Below are 20,698 nucleotides of genomic sequence, written 5' to 3'. Positions count from 1 at the left end.
TTAGTGTTCAAATGAAAGGAAGAGTCCATCGATGTGGCAAACTTCATTGTCTTATTTTAAGAAATGGACACAGCCTCCCCAGCCTTCAGCAACCCCCACCCTGATCAGTCAGCAGCCGTCGACATCGAGGCAAGACCTCCACCAGCAAAAAATTATGACTCAATGAAAACTCAGATAATGATTAGCATGTTTTAGCAATAAAGTATATTTAAATTAAGATATGTACATTGTTTTCTCAGACATAATGCTATTGCACACTTAAGAGACTACAGTATAGCATAAACATGACTTTTATATGCACTGGGAAACCAAAAAATTCATTTGACTCGCTTTACTGCGATACTCGCTTTACTGTGGTGGTGGTGATCTGAACCCGCAGTATCGCCGAGGTATGCCTGTAGTGATGTCTCTCTTATTTCTGAGTTTGCTAAGTTGAGTCTTTTTATTTTCTTAGTCATTCTAACTAAAGGTTTGCCGATGTTGTCGATCTTTTCAAAAGAACCAACTTCTGGTTTCGTGGATTTTCTTTGTTCTTTTTCTATTCCCCATTTCCTTTACTTCCATTTGAATCTTTATTCTTACTGATTTCCATTCTTACACCGTTTCAGATTTTGTTGGCACTTCTTTTTTAAAGTGGGAGGTTAGGTTGTTTACTGCCTTTGAACTACTGTCTTCATTCTTCATCTCGCAAGACAATTTGTAAGTGTGAATGACCAGTGCTGGAGCTGACGTCCCCTGTGGGGATAGAGTGACAAGGCCACTGAATCCGTGAGGCGAGTACACAGGACAGCTGATGAAGCAGCGACTTCTCCCTGGTGGAGTCCATGTGGCACTGCGGTTTGGGGCTCAAAGCCGGGCTCCGGAGTCTGGCCGCCTGGTTGCGAATTCTGTCTCTGCCACTTAGCGGCTGTGAGATTTGGGACAGCTGTTTCCGTTCTGTAAACGTCAGTTCCCACAGGTGTAAAATCAGCGTAAAGGAGGTTAGGTTACTACTTCATACTGTTGTGGCGAGGGTTAGCTGAGCTACGTGCGAAGTCCTTAGCTCGGTCGGTACGCGGCCCATGCTCAGTGAGGGTCAGCTGTTCTCCCTTGGTTGATGTTGCTGTCAGGTCACACGGGCCTAGGCCGGGCCGACACCATGGCAAGTAGCTACAGAGCCTGGAGTGGTGTTTCCATTAGCTGCTGCTGCTTTGCCGGTCATCCGTGACCTCACCCGCGAGGCTACCGGGATGGCCCTCACCTGCATTTGCTGCCAGGTGCTGAGACACATTTCCTCCTGGGCTGTGGCAGCTCGGGGTGTTACTTCAAGCAAGAGATTTTTCCTTCTCAGAAAGATTGCAGGCTTGACTCCACGCAGATCATCATGATGATATAAGAACAAAGGCAGGGAATGCATTTTCCTGAACAAGTTGGAAGCAAGCTCAGGATGGGAGTACCAGAAATTATGAAAATGGTATCACTGAAAAATTCAAATTTAGGTTTGCTAGTACTCTAAGTTCTCCTCTTGAGGTGGGGATAGAAGTGCCCTTCTCTCAGCTCCCCAGAGGAGCTTAGTATTAAGTCCTGTTACCTGAGCTCCATGGGGGCAGTGTGTTCTCATTGCAGCCTCAAGGCATGTGCTGTGGCTGCTGTTCAGGTGTCTAAAGATGTTATTTGTCAGAGAGGGAGGGAAAGAGCACAAGCAGGGGGAGCAGCAGGCAGAGGGAGAAGCAGACTCCCCGGAGAGCAGGGAGCCCGATGCGGGGCTCAATCCCAGGACCCTGGGATCGTGACCTGAGCCAAAGGCCAATGCGTAACCCACTGAGCCACCCAGGCGCCCCCTGTTTCTGTGTCTAACAAGCATTTTTCAGGGATTAAAAAAAATACATACATTGCTAGTCTAATTCTTCAGCCAAAGAATGGCCATTAATTTTACTAGAAGAAAAAAGGTATGGATCAATCCTCACTATGAAACTTTCAGTTAGCATCCTAGAAAATGAAAATATAACCAACCTCTAGTTATTTATAAATAGTATTAACTGAGATTATCCTCAAACCTTCAAGAAAAGTAGTATTTTAATACAAATATTTTATTAACTATAGCTAGATAATAGTTTTAGGTTGTTAACCACTTGAATATAAGTATTCATATTTACTATTAAAACAATAGGCAAGCATTATTTTAATAATATATATTCTTTCCCTGAAAATGCAGAACGTTTTCATTCATACTATATATTTTTCCCCTCACAGCATCTCTGAGATTGTTATGGAGAAATAATTATTTCCATTTTAGCCATAGGAAGAAGAAATAAAATGTTCTAAAGGGATTTTTCCCAATATCTAATTAGTAGAATCCATACAACCAGTATTCAGTTACTCGGTATTCTCCCTCCCTCCCTCTCTGTCCCTTTCTTTCTGTCTTTTCCCATTAAACCTTTTTATCAAGAGCATCACTAAATAGTAGAAAGGATGTGGATTCTTCTTTTCTCTCTCCCTGTAGGTGAAGAAAAATGAGAAAATGCTAGGCTATACATTGAGAAAAAGTGAAAAAAATAACTCATGAGCCTACAAATTGATAATCAGCTTTTTAAACTGTATATATATCAAGAAGATGAATTTTATCCAACGACAGATGAAAGTAGGTAGTTTTTTTGGAAGACTGAATTTAGTATGAATACATGGAGCTTGTTCTTTGTGTAGCCATGCTTACAAGTAATTATACGAGAACATGACAGATGGGGCACATGGGGCACACGGGGTGCTCAGGAGACTGGCTGGCTGCAGGTTCTAAATTAGACAGTTAGAGTGGCCAGGGATCAGCAGCACAAATACTTCTCCAGGGTTTTGTTTCTTTCTTTCTTTCTTTCTTTCTTTTTTTTAAATAACTACAACACTTTAGAGAGAGAGCAAGTGAGTGTGTATGTGGGGAGCGGAGGGATGCAGAGGAAGAGGAAGAGAGAGAATCCTAAGCAGGCTCCATGCTTAGCACAGAGCCCAAGGAGCTCAATCTCACAACCCTGAGATCATGACCTGAGCTGAAATCAAGAGTCGGACACTTAACCGACTGAGCCACCCAGGCGCCCCTCCAGGTTTTGGGTTCTTAAACACTTAAAAATACAAGAGAAGTTTCTATGATCTGCTGAGAATATAGTGTTGAGAATTGTCAGGTTAAATGCATTTTTCAGCTCTAAAATTATCAGTCAGTAAATTTTATTGGCTGTCTGTTGTTTTCCAAAACTTTTAGACCAGCAGAGATCACTAGCACATTAAATAATTATCAGGGTGCCAAGATATCAAGATAAGCTGCACACACTGAGGCAGATGTAAAGGTGTGTGTGTGTGTGTGTGTGTATGTGAGAAAGAGAGAGAGAGAGTATATTTATTATTTATCAAATTTGGGCACTGCATTTTGGATAGGAAGGAAATAGATGATACAGAGGTGAAATCACTCATATCATCAGATGGTAGAGACCATAAGGAACATCTCAGTTCTTAAGACACTGATTTATTGTTTTCTTTTTTTGTATCATTCAGTTGCATCTGCTAATCCTTGGTAAAAGCTCCACTATGGTGTAAAAGAGCTAATAAATGAATCTTGACTGTTCCAACGTTGCTCCTGGTATATTTCCCTCTTGGTGGGGGGGTGGGGAGCAGGGAATAATTCCTGGTGGCTCTTAAGATCTTAGGACCCTTCCACTCCAGTGAGCTCTTAAAGATGTACTTGGCATAAATTTCTGGGGTACAAAATGGACCCAAATCCGTGTTCATTGTTTAGATTTCCATTTATTTAATGGAACAAAGTTCAGTTTGAATAAAGTTGAACATATTTTTATGTTTATTGGCCATATAATTTTTTTTGTAAGCTGCCTGTTCATATCTTTGCTCATATTTATTGGGTTATATTTTCTTATGGACTTGTAGCTCCTGCAGTTGAAGGAGATTGATTCTTCATTATATATGTTGTAACCCACTCCATTTGTAGTCTGTCTCTGATTTCATCTTAATAAATACTTCTAAATTCCATTTAATATTCAGTTCTTGGTAGAAAGAAAAGTAATGAGATCAGTTTTTAGTTCAGTTTGAAATTTAGATAAATTATTAGTTTCAGCTTGAGCTATTATGTTTAGCTGTTTAATCCTCCAGCTCAGGGTCAATTATTAACTGATTTGTCTTCTGGCACACGTATCTGTGCACATAAGGAGTCTAGTATGGAGATTTCTTATATCATAATTTTTCCTTGCTCATTTCTGGAAGAGAACTGAGTACTATTAATGGTATTCTTTTTTTTTTTTCAGTTAACCATTATTATTGTTTTATAGTTTTACTTCCAATAAATGCATTCGTTGACAGCCATTCCTAACAAATGTAATAAGCTGTGACTGTAAATCATGTGTTTGTATGTTTGAGGCATGTATCCACTTCCTCTTCGCAAGAGTAGGTTTCCACAGCAATGTGTTTTCTCAATTAAAAAATTTGTCCATCTGAGTGACTATCAGGAGTCACGACTGACACTGTCATTTTTATTAACACTTCAGATCAGAGTGATTCTCATACAGTTCTTACCGTGGTTTCACTTGGAAATCAGGAACTGGTCATTTCAGTGTCGGCATGTCCGAAACATGCTACGTTCAGCTGCTCCATGGCCATTTCTTTGCTTTCCTTGTTTGTAAAACAGAGCTGGAGAAATGAGATGTTTGTCAAAGCAGTGAGGTGTCAGGGACTCAGGTGGATTTCACATCAGAAGGCTGAAGCAAATATGGTAGGAGGTCTGAAGAGGCAGCCAAGTGCATGTTTTTACCACTCAGAGACAACAACTGTTCATGTGACTTTCCTTCTTCCTGTTTTCCATAGTTGTTCACCAAACAGCTAAAGAGATTGAGCTGTGAGTGCTGTGTTTCACAATGATCTTTTAATAAAGTTTTCCATGTTGTAAGTCAAAAATATTTTACCAATAGTTCGGAATTTTTGTGAGGAATGATTCTTGAGCACCCAGACTGGCGAATTTCTGCGTGTCTGCACTGGGCAGGGGATAGAGATTGAAAGCAAATGCCTTAGATATACTTCATAAGGAACTACCATCTTGTCATGCAAGCAGATGACAGCTTTGTAAGCAAACAAAAAACCTGGCTCTTGGTGTATCTCATTTCTCATAAGAGATGATCTTAAATTTTGTGTTCAAGTTTTTGATTTTCGAAAGTGGAATTATAGTTTATGTACGCTAGGAGAATTTGCTCTTTAGGCAATGTTGTGCTAGAACAGGAATTTCTTTCCATTTTGCAAGTCTGATTGCAAATGACAAACATCCAGTTGCTTAGTGTATGTATATAAAAAAGGGATGAGGAAGCAGTGTGGGAGCAAAGTTGTTTGGAAAACAGTAGATACCTGGATAAGAAGCCTTCCTAGATAATTCTAGAGAAGAGTGAGGAAAGAAAACAAGGATATATTAGAGAAGTTCGTAGAAAGGTAGTCTTGGGGATTTTGTGTGTGGGTGTATGTCTATGGAGGTTGAGAGGAACAAAGGGAAATTATGCAGTGGGTTGTAGTCAGAAGTTAACCAAAGATTTGCAGTTCATGATCAAAAGCTTGGAGTGTTATGGATGACCAAGGATCACATCAAATTCCCTTCATGGGGGTAACATGATCCCAGCCATACTTCAGGTAGACAGTTCTTGCTTCTGCTCTCAGGATGGTCAGCAGAGAAAGTGATTGTCAGGGAGGGAAGCAGAAGGGTGGAGGTGGGAGGTTGTGCATGGTTAGTGCTGAGCAAAATCAGTGAGAAAGGAAAGGAAAAAAATTGGCAGAACTTAATGATGGGCTGAAAAGGGGAGAATGGGCTAGAACAAAGAGATTTGTTTGATCAAACCATTTAAATTTTTCTGATGATCAAAGTTATATATATCAAAGATATATAACATAAATGTATGTGTGTATAATGTTAAAATACAGAAGTACATAAAAAGAAAATTTTAAATCATCCATATTCAATACTCTTACTAGCGAGAGACAAACCACTGTCAATATTTTGTTATGTGTCTAGCTTTCATTTCCCTAGTTTCAGCTGAGAGTGTGCTGTACATTCACTTATCCATACTGTCTGTTTTCTTAAACCCACATGTCATAAACCTTTAGTCATGACACTAAAATTCTTCATAAATATATTTTTTAGTAACTGCATAATTAATATAATCTTTAGTTGTGATTGCAATATAATATAATTTTTTTATTTAATCACTTCCGGGTCAAGCATTGGGTAGTTCCTAAATTTATTATAAAGAATTCTGAGATAAACATCTTTGTGTGTAAACTTCATTTTTTATTCTTTCTTTAGGATAAATTCTTAATGACATTGCTAAGTGAAGACAATGAACATTCTCAAGGCTTTTCATGTAGATTATAAACTATTATTTTTTTTAAAAGTTTTGATCAATTGACACTTGGATTACTGAAGAGTGATGTAGTAGCACCATGCTAGAAATATCTGCTTATTTTATTGGTTAAAAGTGATATTGTTTATTTTATTTTTCCTTAATTTACATTTATTTGCTTACCAATGGGGTTGAACATTTTGTTGGGTTTAAGAGTCATTTTAATTTATAGAAGTGAGAGATTAAAAAAATACATATCTTGCATATACGATATATAAGTTAATTGGCATACTTCCTATTGTTAGCCAAATGGGACATCTGGATAGATTGTAGCATTTTCTTTTTAAATGAAAAATGGAAAGCAAGGGTCAAGTGATGTGATTGTGAGGAGGGGATGTAGGACGAGGGAAGAAAATGGTAGGTCGCAGTCAGTGTTGGCGGACAGAGGGAAGAGAAGTCAGTCATGGAAAATCTACAAAAACAGATGATAGTCATGAGTGGAGCTACGTAAGAACTGGGTCATGAAGCCCAAGAGAGAAAGAGTATGGAATAATCAAAGAGCAGAACACTAAGGAGGGGGGAGTCAGGTGGAATTGAAGGCCAGATGGTGGGCGCCGGAGAAGGAGGCCTTGGAACTGGAGAATGAGAGGAGTACCCACTCATTAGTCCCCCAACTCCATCTTCCATAGGCCTTGGGAGCTTCCCGAGAATTTTCTAGGCAGGTGCTTTTTAATGCAAGTCTTTATTTCCCTGAAGTTTGGCAGAGTTTCCAGAATATGGACCTTTTGTATACCTCCTCTCCCCACCCACCTACCCAGTGTGTTTCTTAAATTTGTGGTTTATTGCTTTAAATAACGGAGGTCACTGAGACTATTTTGTGTATTTTTTTGTTTCTTGGCCCTGCGGTCCGTTTCCCATAGTACATACATTCTTTTGAATTAAAGAACCATAAAAGTGCCAGAGAAAACTAGAAACAGAGAGGACTGCAGAGTTCATGCCCAATATATTAAGCAGCGAAGTTAAGGACTGAGGGCGCTGGTTGGCTAAAACCTAGATTTTTAAAAATAATATTCCAATATGCTGCCTGTTGATTAATGGCACTCACTATATATTTGTGTCTTTACTGCTTATGAGTGGATGCCATGCCATAAAAAAGGTTTTGCCCCATGTTACTGAGATGGTAGTATGGCACGACCCTTTTCTTGATTGCTCAGGCTGGAAAAATGTTCGTCATCCTGGCCCCTGCCATTGCTCGGGCTGGAAAAACGTTCGTCGTCCTGGCCCCTGCTATCATCCAGGTCGTCCGTTAGCCAGTTCTGTCCGCTCTGCCTGTAGGATATGACTCAAGGTCAGCTTCTCTTCTTACCACTGCAGGCTTACCACTCTAGTGTAAACCACTGTCATCCCATTCCTGGAGGACCAGAACAGTCTCCAGCCTGTCCCTCTGCTTCCTCCTTGGCTCACCCGTGATCTCTTCTCCACGCCAGAGTGATGTTAAGGAAAGAAAAATCAGATCACGTTGCTTCTCTGCTTAGAATCCTCCATTCGGTCCAATAGAACCCAGAGTCCTCACGTGACCCTTGCCTGCTTTGCTCACCCTGTGTCATCAGCCGTTGCCCCTTTCTTGCTCTTCAGATACCCCAAAGTTGTTACCCTTCTGTAGCCCTTCCTTCCTTCTTCTGGAGTGCTTTCTCTCTTCAGACTGTTTGTTCCTTACTCCATCAGGTCTCTGCCCGGGGGAGAAAGGACTTCCCCGGCCACCCTAAGCAATAGGCCCCTCTGTTCCTCCTAATCCTGCTTCCTTCTCTCTCATTGCATTTTTCTGTGCCCCTCCCCCTAACATACATATACACATGACATTCAAAAGATGGTTAGCTCTTTCTTAGTTAATAGAGACCACATCAGGTCTTAGTTAATAGAGACCACATCAGGGTCTTTGACTGCAGTTCCCACCCCCCCGCAACCCTCCACCCCCCAGTACTTGAGCCCATCTTGGAGTTTTATTGAAAGTGCTCAGGAAATACCTGTTGAAATGGAAAAGCATAGTACTCGGTGAATCCAGAATGGTAGGGGATTTCTGCGGTAATTTGGAGGAAATTATTAAAACTCCAGTAATTATTAAAGAGCAAAACTCACATAATACTTGGCAAAACCACACACTTCCTGAGCACTTGTTAACCTGACTGCACATTCTAAACGGGAGGAAATCTACTTTTTACATCATGACTTAATATAACTGGCTTTTCTCTAGCAAAAGATAAACACAGGGCTTGGATTTTACACGTTATTTATGACTTTGTAATAGGTATCTCCTTTCCACCCACATTCAATGTTTATTCTGAACTTCCTCTTTTAAAAAGAAAAAGTCTGTGACCATGACCACAGGATATATAGGGTAAAGACAGATCATTTCTTAGCTTACAAGACACCACAATTTGCTATGTTACAGGGTCAGGAAGAGATCACTATAAAATCTGGCAGGTTTCTATGTGTTAATGAAGAATGCTGCCTAGGTCAGAGGAAGAGTTTAGGGAGAAAATGCAAAGAGGATTGTCTTTAGATTTAAATGAGATTCTGTGGCTTTTATAAGTTGCGGTTTCGCTCACCGAGTATTAAAGTTTCTTCCCCTGGCTTCAGAGATACCGTCTCCAAAGTTCCAAAGCATTTTCCTCTTAAGTACAGAAATGCCTGTCACTGTCAGGGTCAGAGCAGCAGGGTGAAGGATGTGTGGGTAGATAGAGGGGCAGGTGATTAGGAAGAAGGAAAGAAGAGAGGGAGGGAGGGAGGGAGGGAGGGAGGAATACTATCTATTTATCCAGAGGCGGAAAAAAGTGTGATCCCTACAAGCCAGAGTGCGTGGGTTCAAATCCTCACTCCACTGCTGCCAGCTTGTCTGTCTTGGGCAAGTTACTTTATTTCTTGTGTCTTGGTTTTCTCATCTGTACAATGGGGATAATACTAGTCCCTAACCTCAAAATATATTTATAGGACTATATGTGTTAATGTATGTGAAACACTTAGAACAGTGCCTGGTGTATGACAAGGGCTATAGAGAGGAGTTAGCTACCATTATTTTATTACAGATGGAGGTGATGAATTTCAGTGAAAATTAGACAGGGGAAGGGTGATGATTCCATCTTGTTATATGTCTTCGTTGGCTGCCTCACCAGATGTCCTCTTGCCTGTAATAAACACAGGTGCTTGAAGCCTCTGGGCTCTTCCCTGACTGCCTATTCAGGAAAGTAGAGAATGCAAGAGGGGCTGTGCTTTTGTGACATATTTAAAATTAAAAGTAACAAATGCAATGTCCTTGCTTGAGTAAAGCTTCGGAGGGAAGGAGTTGGTTGGATATGGGGTGGGGTGATTTGATTTAATTGGCTAATCTCTCCTTCGAGTTGCGTAAGAAGTCACAGAGAGGCTCTGTGATAGACATAGTCATGTATGATGTGACAAGGCTCACAGATGCCCCCAAATCAGTAGTGGATGCTGGAACCCTCGACTCTGAAGAAAAGTGAGTAGTCCCGATCTTCTGTCATCTTCCTCTCTCTGAGTGGTGTCTCTGTCATGGTGAACATTTCTAAGGGACAGGGACTCAGTCAAGCATGTCCACAGTCAGGGGGTGGGAATGAGCCAGAGCGAGGGTGTGTGATCTCTGAGCAGCCCAGCCTGGTCTATTTAAATCCTTGGAAGTTCTTGGTAAGCCGAGAAAGTAGTGCAGAATTAGTTTTACTTCAAAACAATCCTGCGAATACATGGCGTTCCCTCTCGGATTTCTTTCCACAGCACCGTGCACCTGGCACCTAAGCACTGCATTTAAGATGTCTGCTGCCTTGCCTGTGTCCACATTAAATAGCTACTACTATGTAAACAGGAACTACTTGACATATGATTTAAAGGAGTTTAGCTATATGCTTAGATTAAAAGCGTATCCCACTAGAACACTAATGGAGTCACATGCTTAAATTTTTAAAATAATTAATAGTAAATATACTTGTAAGTTAGAGACCAGGCGGGACACTGCCCCCCTCCCCCACCACACACTCCCGGGCTCCTTCCCTCCTGTTTTTTCTCCTTAGCTCTTTCACAGTCTAACATACTGTATATTTTACTGACTTACTTATTAAATGTCTTTTGCCCCGTAGGACTCGAAGGCTCAGGGCAAGGATTTTTGTCTGTTTTGTTCACCGCTAAAGCCTTAGTAACCTAGAACAGTGCCTGACACTTAGAAGGTACTTGATAAATATTGAGTGACTGAAATATGTACGTAGGTTACTATTATCATTTTACTCTTTAAAGCAATTGTACTGAGAGGATACCATACCTTTAAAGGCCTTTCCTAATGTCTACATAAGATAAGCTCTTTATCCCCAACATGGCAATATCCACTATTTAATTCTTCCTGTTGGTATCACAACAGGCTATTTGGCAAACTAACCAAAAGGGAACCCTATGGTGCTTTTGATCATACACGTTTGTGGATACTGGTCTATAAAAGCAGAAGACTTTTTGATCCACGGCGGTGGTAGGAGAGGGCAGGTAAAGGGATTTTAACAATGCCCAACTGAGACCGAGCCCATGTGTATGTTGTGTGTGTGTGTGAAACCAAAAGCTGTCTTGAAGGAGTGAATCCTTGCTATCATATTGCTGTCCTTAGAGGGAGTTCTGTGTGTCGCATCCGTTCTTTAGAACGGCTCTCGTATATACACAGGCATGCCCTTACCTCTCTGAGCTCGCTTTTCCAGTGCTGGTTCCTTAGCTTCACAGCCCGTTATTATTGCTGACACCAACACAGTGATACGGCTTCCGTGCCACTGGTTGATACCTTTTCTCGTGGAAGCTAGTACTTTAATGTGTGCGTGTGCATGTGAACACTGTCTTCTTCTGCCTTAGTCATGTGTTAATACAGCAAAGATTTTGAAATTCTAAATGGTGTAACTCTAAGTAGTGTAAAATCTACTTCTGGAAAACTATATACTACTGTGTTATACAAAGCAAATACACATTCACTTGATCTTTGGCTAAATCTTAGCCTTTATTTAGAAATTTTTTTTAATTAAAGATTTTATTTATTTATTTGAGAGAGCATGAGCATGGGAGTGGCAGACAGAGGGTGAAGCAGACTCCCTGCTCACACAGGGCTCAATCCCAGGACCCTGGGATCATGACCCAAGCTGAAGGCAGACGCTTAATCGACTGAGCCACCCAGGCGCCCCTATCTTAGTCTTTAGCTAAATTAAAATAAAATATAATGCTCTCTAGTGGCATGTAAAAATGACCTTAGTAAGTATTTCCTATATTTAAAACAATAGCCCCACATAATAGTTTCCTGGCTTCACATCACGTCTTTACCTGTACTCCACTTCTTGCTCTCCCAAGACCTGTCTGCGACCTTGTTTCTTGTTCCTTTTTCCAAATTACCTTAGAGCTCGTCTTTGTCTCAAGTGTCTATTTGGCTTGTGTCCTTTTCCCCTCTTCTCTCCAGTCTCGGACCTCAGATCTGCCTGCTGTCACTCCACTCTGAAAACAAAGGTGTTTTGTTGAGACAAAGATCACTCCTCCTGGGATGACTTCAGCTTGTTGCAAGCCCGACGTATCAGAAGTTAACACAGCGAAGGTAGCACGATATGTCTACCATGATGGCCTTAACCTACAGTTTTACACATTTGCCTCCATTGAGGGCTCCGTAGTAGCAGTCCATGCCAGTGGCAATGGGAGAAGGATGGCTTTTACTTTTTCTGTGTACTTTTCTATATTGTTTCAATGTGTTATAACTAGTATGCATTGTTTTTACAAAGACCATAAATATCTGTGTGCATGTTTGCCTGTATTTTTAAAATTAACTTTGTTCAACGCAAAAGCAGGAAAATATTGCTGTTTTGTTTGTTTAGTGCAGGCTGTAATTGTGATTCGGGTTTTCAGGTATTCAGTGAAAAGCTGCCCCATCCTTACCACCTTACTTCTAAAATGTATCTTCTTGAGGTGGTTTGTCTCCTGAGTCTTTGCCTCTTTGATAATGTTCGGTATAAGAACGCATACTAGCGTCCGTGCATACACACAGGCACACACACACCCACTCACACACCAAAAATATTCTCTTTCTAACGCTTAAAGCATGCCACACACCCAGAATTTGTAAAAATTCTTGTATGAAATATTCAGTTGTTCATATAAAAGACAGATTTCCTGGGTCCCATTTGTAGTCAAGAGGAATTTGGTCTAAAATCAGTTTTTTGGAAACACTGCCTTAGTGTTGTATAAAGATTGCTTCAATTCTTCTCCATTCAGAACCTATCAATTTAGTTTCACATAATATTTAACCTGATGATAATCTTAGACTTGTTCTGGATTTGGGCCCTTTACTAACCTGCTAGTGTTTTCTAGTCTCTATTGATAGTTTTAGATTATTTTATTTAGGAGTAATAATGCTGTTTCTATTTTTTTTTTCTCCCAAAGGTAGGTAAATGGCCAGTTACCTGGGTTTAGAACTTTCTTGTCACTCTGGACTTCTTACTTCCTGTCCTGGCGACTTCAAATCGCTAAGGTGTTCTGGAATTTAGTGAGATTGACAATTACAGAATAACCACTAAGGGAAAACTGGAACCCACAACTTTGAAATCACAGATTTGTTTCTCTCTGTATATGCTGTGGAGCTTATTTTCATCCTTGTTCAGGACACTTTGGGTCCCAGATGTCACCTCACTTTCAGGACACCCTCCCCGCCGCTCCCCTTCCTATTCTGTTCCCGGTTCCCCTGATCTCCCAACGGCCAGAACTTACAAACCCAGCTTCCAAGGAGAGACTTACAATGAGGTTCCACCTCTGAACTTCTTGAAAAGGAGCATATTTACTCTGCCTGGGTGCTTCCGGTCTTTCTGGTCCGTTGTTCTGTACGAACTGTCTTCATTACCATGAATCATGTTTTACCACTCCCGTCTCTTCTGTGGCCCTTCTGTTTCTCTCCACTTCTTAACCGGAAAATCCCTTGCCAGCTCCAGATTGGAAGTGAAGTAAAATCAAATGAGGGTTTAATTCCCGGGTAATTTTTGGTTTTATCTAAGCACGTACGTGTATTCACTCATTTAATTCTCACAACAACCTGGATGGAGTAGCAATTACTCTGTGTCTTGTCTGCATCACGCAGTACAAGCTAACGGGCACCTGTCTTATTCCAGGAAGGTGGATTTAAAAGATAGTTTGTTTACTTTTAGTCAGTAGTGGCGTTTGAGTAAAAGAGTTCGGTTAAATGTTTTTCTCTATGAAATGCCGGAGCTTTTGTCTTCTTGGGCCTTCCCCGAACCCATTTGTTACAGTAGGTGTTCATTCAGTTTTCAGGCTGCTGTTGAGCGGTCTGTATCTGGCAATTTTAACACCTCCCTTCGTTCTGTGCCACCCACTCACAGCTCATTCCAGGTGCCCTTAGCAAATGACTCCCAAGGCATTTAAATGGCCAAAGCTCGCTGACCAATGAGGAGACGTGTGCTGTGTAAAACAGAGTTACGCAGTTCCCCAGATCAGGAGCGAAGGTTGCTTAAGCAAAGCTTTTGTTACTGTTAGCCTGTCGCATCCAGATTTCAAGACTGGAAAGGTAGGGGACACCCTTATTTGTTTTAATTGGAAGAGAGGACGAGATGGTCGTGTTTGGTTAGAGTGATTCAGATCAGGTTGAACAAGCAAGGGATCCCTTTTTTAATTGAAGGCCAAAAAGGAAAATTAGAGCTTGGTAATAGTTTCAATTACTGCGGTTTGCCTTACCAATAGCAAAACCAAAATTCTTAAGTTATGAACTTTTTTTTGTTTTTTGTTTTTTTAAATCAGTTCTTCCAGAAGCTCTTCACTTTGCATACTTGAAAAAGCCAGGCCTTCACAGAGTAATTTTTTCCCAGATCACTGCTACTTTAACCATGGGGTAAGAAGCAGGAATTTATCGGTAATGTCCACCTTTGTTTCCAAAGTCATTTTCAGTCAGTCTTTAGAGAGGGTTTGTGATTTTAAGAAATGTGATCATGAAAGATAAGAAAAATAAGCATAATTAGCATTATGATAATTGCTACATATTTTTAGCAGTCATGACATTTCCTCTATGAAAAAAGGTCTCGTGTAAGACTTGTAGCACCGTTTTTTCAAACCCGTAGTAAAGTTTATGAAGTGGAATTAGTTAAGTGTAGATTGTATGCTTTAAAGACTACAAGTAAGTTTCACTTTCATTATAAAGAATAGTTGCATTTTATGCAGTATTTGTTCTAATATTAAAGAAACCAGAGAAATACAATATTCTCTGCTTTCTACCTGGAAATGGAGCAATTTGAATAGCATTTGAAGCTAATTCTCAAAAGAAAAACCTTCCTCATTATGAATAAAATGTGATGGATCAGTGTTATCACAAAATGTATACATAAGAAATGTATATTATTATACTTATTCATTCCTCTTCATTTAATGCTAAGTATCAGAAGCTAAGTTTGGGTTCAAGGAATGGTCTAACTGATTTCCCATGGTTGGTTTTTTTTTCCCCCAGAGATGGCTTAATATGGATTTGTATTTTATAATAGGAATTAGATAATATATTTGTTTAGAATTTTAACATATGAGAGATGGCGCCGTTTGGCAAAAGTTTTTAAAGTATTTAATTAAAACTCTTTATGTCCAGCTTGTAAGGAGAATTTTTTTTTACTGTACTAGTATAAATGCCCAGTAATTCAAGTTATCTCAGATTCCCCCCTTTCTTTCCGTTTTTACATATTTATTTATAAATTTTCATCCCGAAACTCTCCACTTTTATTAGATTTATTAAAATGCCGTTTTATGAGACGTAGACTCTTCAGGGGAGTCGACCAACAGTCACAGAGTTAACTATTCACAGCAGAGAATACTTGCTCGCCGTCTTCTCCGGTACAAGTCAGTGCTGCTTCTCAATTCCACACTGAGGTTCAAAGGTTTAGACCAACTTCGCAGATCAGAGGTCAGGCACGAATTGCTGCAATTTGTAGTTCAATTCTGCCGATATGACAGAATTTCCCAGCGATGATGATTGCTTTTTTCCACTTCTGCACACAGGCCAGACTGGGCAGTTAACAGCGTAATTTGTACAAGTCAGCCCTTGGCACCCAAGTTTAATGAGTAACTAGCTGGTGCCTTAGATTTCACTGGTACAAGGTGCATATTATAAAAAGGGTCAAATGTCAATGCAGAAAGACGGAGGGGAGTGGGGAGTCACATCGCAGTAACCACCACCTATGAATCCTACGTCAAGAATTAGTCATTTGTGATTATTTTTTTAAAAATCATATTTCTATGGTGTGAATGTTAGTATGTTCATTTTCTTTGCTACTGAAAGAGGTTATTTTTAAAAATGTTAGCAAGAAAGAACTGTCGGATTAGAGATTGTTGACTGAGCGGTAGAAAGTGAAATGGCAGGCTCTTGACTCCTTTTATGGAGTCTCTGATTTCTCAAAAACCTTCCAAAGTGTAATGCTTTCTTTTTCTTTTTCTTTTTTTAAGATTTTATTTATTTATTTGAGAGAGAGAGAGAGAGATTGAGAGAACAAGTGTGAGGAGGGGCAGAGAAACACTGGATCCCAGGACCCTGGGATCATGACCTGAGGCAAAGGCAGACGCTTAACCTGTAGAGCCACCCAGGGGCCCAAGTGTTACACTTTCAAAAGCATAACAGCCTTTCAAGAATCTAGGGAGCACATTGGATAACCAGGTTTTCTAAGCCCGTGATATTTATGAGTATCTGACATTCTCTACTTGTCATCCAAAAAGTTACACTTCTATCCTTATTTCTAAGCCAGGTTGAAAATATTGGAACTCTTGAAAAAATTCTCACACGGTTGTCTTTGACAAATCATGGACTTGCCATTCCCAGGTTTGACTCATAAATGACTCCAAAGCGGCAATATAGTCATTTGTCATTTTCATTATAGCGCAAATTTTAATTTTCTGCTCTCCCAGACTAGGATGCAATTGGAAGCAACTGGATTCTGCCATGGAGCAGAATAATTAAGAGTGCAGATTCTGGTCTCAGGCCTCTTGGGTTTGAATTCCAGCTTCATCACTTACAGCTGAGGGACCTGAGCCAACGGGCGGTCTCAGGATGAGTATTACCAGAGAATTCGCTTCATGGGGTTGCAGTAATGATTAAATAAGACAACGTACACAGAATGCTTAGCTCAGTACCTGATGCATTATAAGCACTCCATGAATGTTAGCTGTTATTAACATTATGAATTTTCTTAAGTTACATCGCTTGTGCATAAGCGTAGCCTACCCTGTACGTCATCCAACCTTGGTTTAGACTTGGTCTTTGCTCTGTTCGTTTCATAAAGGACATAAGCCATGCTATAGTTGGATGAAGTGATCTGGGAACATGGTAGGGTGCATTCCTTTTGAATATCATGGGGAAGTATATTTTAAAATTCCTCAGTTTCAAGTCTAGCACTCTCATAGATGCTATCCCCCCCCCCCCAGCTGATGTGCTATCGCGTGGCAAAAGCTGTAAAAAGAAATAAATGCAAATCTTCTGGTTTCCTTTGAGAATTGTTTTCATTCTGCCCTTCGGTGAGAAGCATTTGAGTGAAAAAACACAGATCCGTAAATGGTACCACACCAGTGGGCTAAATTCTATCCCTGATGAGGTATATTACACATACAAGGAACCTGTGCTTTCCCGAAATGCCAGACATGACGATCTTAAAAAATAAGTTTTTTTCATTCCATTTCTTCATTTCATTCCTATAGAAGGTCGAAGTAGCATTTGAAAACATGGTTTTTACTGCCAGTGACAATATATAAATGATGCACTTAGCATTAAAAAGGTAGTGACAACATCTCACACTAAACAGTTAAGCACCTACTATGTGCTAGGATTCGTTGTAGGGCACTGGGATTATAGGAGTAGATTCTGCCCCAGTAAAGTTCACAACCAACTAGGGAAGACCATTATTATACCAGTAACAACTGTAAGCTTAAACCATATAAATTTGCCGATATTCTACTGTTTTTGTCCTTCAAAATGGCAATCTCATATAGTTCAATTTAGTGTTATGAGGAGTACAAGGAGAGATTATATGGTGTTGTGGGAACGTATCTTAGGGGATCCAGAGATGGCTTCTGAAAGTGACATTAAGGATGAGAACAAGCTGGCTGAGCAGGGGGCTTGGCGAGGGTTTGAAGCATTGGAAACAGCATGTGTAAGGAGGAAAGTGACGCACGATGAGGTCGGAAGAGGAACCCAAGTCTTCCTTATGGGCTGTGCTAAGGATATTGACTTTATTATAAGGGCATATTGTAAGAAAGGGTCGAGGTTAAGCAGGAGGGTGTCAAGACCTGCTCAAATTGTGGTTGTGGTTGTGGTTTTGTTTTGCTTTGCTTTGTTTTTAAAGATCACCTGGCCTGCCATGAGACCTAGTGTTTGCAGTGGGCAAGAGTGGATAAAACGAGAGTCAGTTGGGGGGATAATGCAATCATCCAGGTAGAAGCTGATGGAGAGCAGTTTACAAGATGCTTTCAAATGTAGTATCTCACTTTATCCTTATAACAGCTCTCACGTGAGGTGTTAATATCAGCTTCCCTACACCAGGGAGGATGCTGAGGCCCAGAAAGTTAAATGGCACACCCCGTGGTCAAACACTGCTGGTGGCCGAGTAAGGATTCTGTTATCTGAACTCTTATCTGACTCTTGCCCTGGTGGTCTCCTGGTAGCATTAGGCCCTGTACTAGCATCCTGAGTGTGGGCAATTGGCTTATCCTCAGAAAGGATGAGAGAGTTATTTTTAGCCTAGGTTTATGACGGAGTCGAGAAGCAGAAGATGAACATGGAAAGTGATATTAGACTGGGGTGTCCTTTTGGGAAAAATACATTTATTATTTCATGTATTTATCATTCCAAAAATAGATTTGGAACAGCTTTCAAAACTACATATGGTATGACAAGATTAAGAAGAAGGGGTAAAAATCAGGTTTGGGTAAGCAGATGGTGCCATAGGCGTCATAAATCCAGCGAACATTCGCCCCCAGACCCACCATTTGTCGAAGCAGGAGAAGCAACTCTAAGATTCACATTCCCCAAACTTAAAACAAACCAAGTGTTCTGCTGAGAATAGCTTTTCCTTCTTCCGGAATCTAGGAAGATTTCCCGACGAGGGCTTCATAAAGACTCCAGAATACAGTGAGCAATAACCATAGCTGTTCATAGAATGAGGAGCGGGTGAGGGGATTGAAGTGAATGGATCAACCCAATTAATGTCTGGAAACCATTGCTTTCCTCTAGGAACTGCCCTGCAAATCTTATTAACATACAGAATTATGTGACCTTCAGTAAGACAGTTCCCTCCACACTAAAATCTAGGAATTGTACTAGAGACGGACTTTTCAAACTGGATTCCCTGGGGTACCCAATATCGTGTCAGGAGGAATGTGAAGCCATAGGACACAAGTGGCATATGGGTTTTGCTTGAAGATTTTTGCAAAAGAATATTAAATTTTTAGTGAAATGGGTTGTGTTTGGAGTCGGTCTGGAAAATCTTTTTTTTTTCTTTTTTTTTTCTGGAAATGAACAGTTGAGCCTAAGTATTTTATTTGGGAGAAATTTTCTGTTACTTGAATACCCATGAGAGGCACATTGATAATCTTTCTTTCATTCATTAAGATATAGCACAAAACTGTATAAAGCCTATAATTTCATTTATAGGTTGATGATTTGCTTTTAATTCATAAAGTTTACCTGTCCTTTACCATGATATTATTTTAAAAAATAAGGGGGAAATTTTGTTATTATAGAAAGAAAACTCACAATTCTACACAGCTAATGTGTGCCAGGAATGGTACTTTATATTCTTTATTCTCCATGCAGTCCTTCCTCTGTTCTCATACGGTCTCTGTTTTCCATGAAATCTCCACTTTATAGATAAGGAACCCAAGACTCAGAAAAGTTAAATAAATTTGTCTGGACTCACTTAGCTAGTAAATGAACAGGGCAGGAATCTAAATTGTATTCTGTTACTTTGACAGGACACACTTTGTAATTTGCGCATTTATTTCAATTTATCAAATACTGTGATGTTGATCATTAAGTGTTATCCAGGATAACAGCATTTAGGAAGTTGTCCTCACAGATTGGGGTAAGGATTATATGCTTCCAGAACCAGTTTAACAGCTATTACTCTATGATTTATTTGAGGGTATAGCTGTTCCTTCCTTCCTTCCTTCCTTCCTTCCTTCCTCTCCCTCCCCCCTCCCCTCCTCCTCCTCCTCCTCTCCCTTCTTCTTCCCCCTCTTTCTTTCTTTCATAGATCATTGACAATAAGGATGAAAACCAGCTTATGGCTTAGTTTTACTGCTTGTATTCCCATAAGGTTATGGATCCCATTGAAAGCTTTTGTCACTCTTGGCAATATGCAGTATATTTCAAGGCAAAATAATTTGGAACTGTAACTGGCTTTAGAGGCCACTTAATTGGCAGGTTCCAAACTGTGCCCTCTGTAGGCCTACAGGTCCCATAGGCTCCCCACCTGCCCCCAGTGGACAAGGGAGCGGAATGGATGAGGATGCCTCCCTTGCCTGCACTTCAGCCAGCTTCCTTGTATCAGTTCTGGTTTTGCACCCAAATAAATTTTTGATGGAAGAAAGGGTGCTACATCTTTAAAAAAACAAAAAACAAAAAAAAACGAAAACAAAACAAAAAACCCAAAAAACAAAAAACGAAACAATACAAAACAAAAAATTAAAAACCGTTTTGAACACTGCTGGTAATCCAACTCCTTTAATTTTCTTCAGGGGAGCAAACTTCATATTTCCAAATGTGAAATAAAGGTAAAAGTTTGGTGCTTAGTATATATTTTAATGTCTCATCTTAACTGTCTTTAATTTGAATGTTTTCTGTATTGCGACTTTAAAGATGATCCTAGGATCCGAAATCCTGTTTTTTGTGGGACTCCATGTAAAGAACATTCTCAGAAGAGCCTAACTACACATTTTAGGGCAGAATAGGAAGTGGCCTTCATGGCGACTCTAATCAGTTGGTAGTAGATGGCTACAACTCTTGTTTCAGTGGGTTCTGAGACCCTGTCTGGGTTCGTCAGGGAAGAGTGTAACGATCTGTTGGTGGTGTGTGTAGCCTAAGTCCCTCAATGGGGAGAGGCAGCCTGTCAGCTAGATAGTATCATCTCTGTGAAGGACACCAGCCTCTTCTTTTTAAGAGCCTAGAAGCATAAAATAGAGGCTATTTCTTCCTAAACCTTGTGTTGTTCATCTTAAAGTCACAGATGCTCTAAAGAAGGCAGAAGGAAAAGTACGAAAGATGGACGAAGTTGGACAGTTTCTTCTTCCTTGTTCCCTGCTTCTTCAAGAAC

At 40.3% G+C, this 20,698-nt stretch overlaps 1 protein-coding gene across 3 annotated transcripts in view; it reads left to right on the top strand.

Annotated features, from left to right (window-relative positions):
- RBM47 (RNA binding motif protein 47) overlaps window positions 1–20,698 on the top strand; it is a 147,374-nt gene that overhangs the window by 92,066 nt on the left and 34,610 nt on the right. The window lies entirely within an intron of this gene.

This window comes from Ursus arctos, unplaced genomic scaffold (genome assembly GCF_023065955.2).
Source record: "Ursus arctos isolate Adak ecotype North America unplaced genomic scaffold, UrsArc2.0 scaffold_9, whole genome shotgun sequence".
In the NCBI taxonomy this organism is placed as follows: Eukaryota; Metazoa; Chordata; class Mammalia; order Carnivora; family Ursidae; genus Ursus; species Ursus arctos.
Note: the sequence above shows the minus strand (reverse complement) of the source record. Positions and strands in the feature narration are given on the sequence as shown.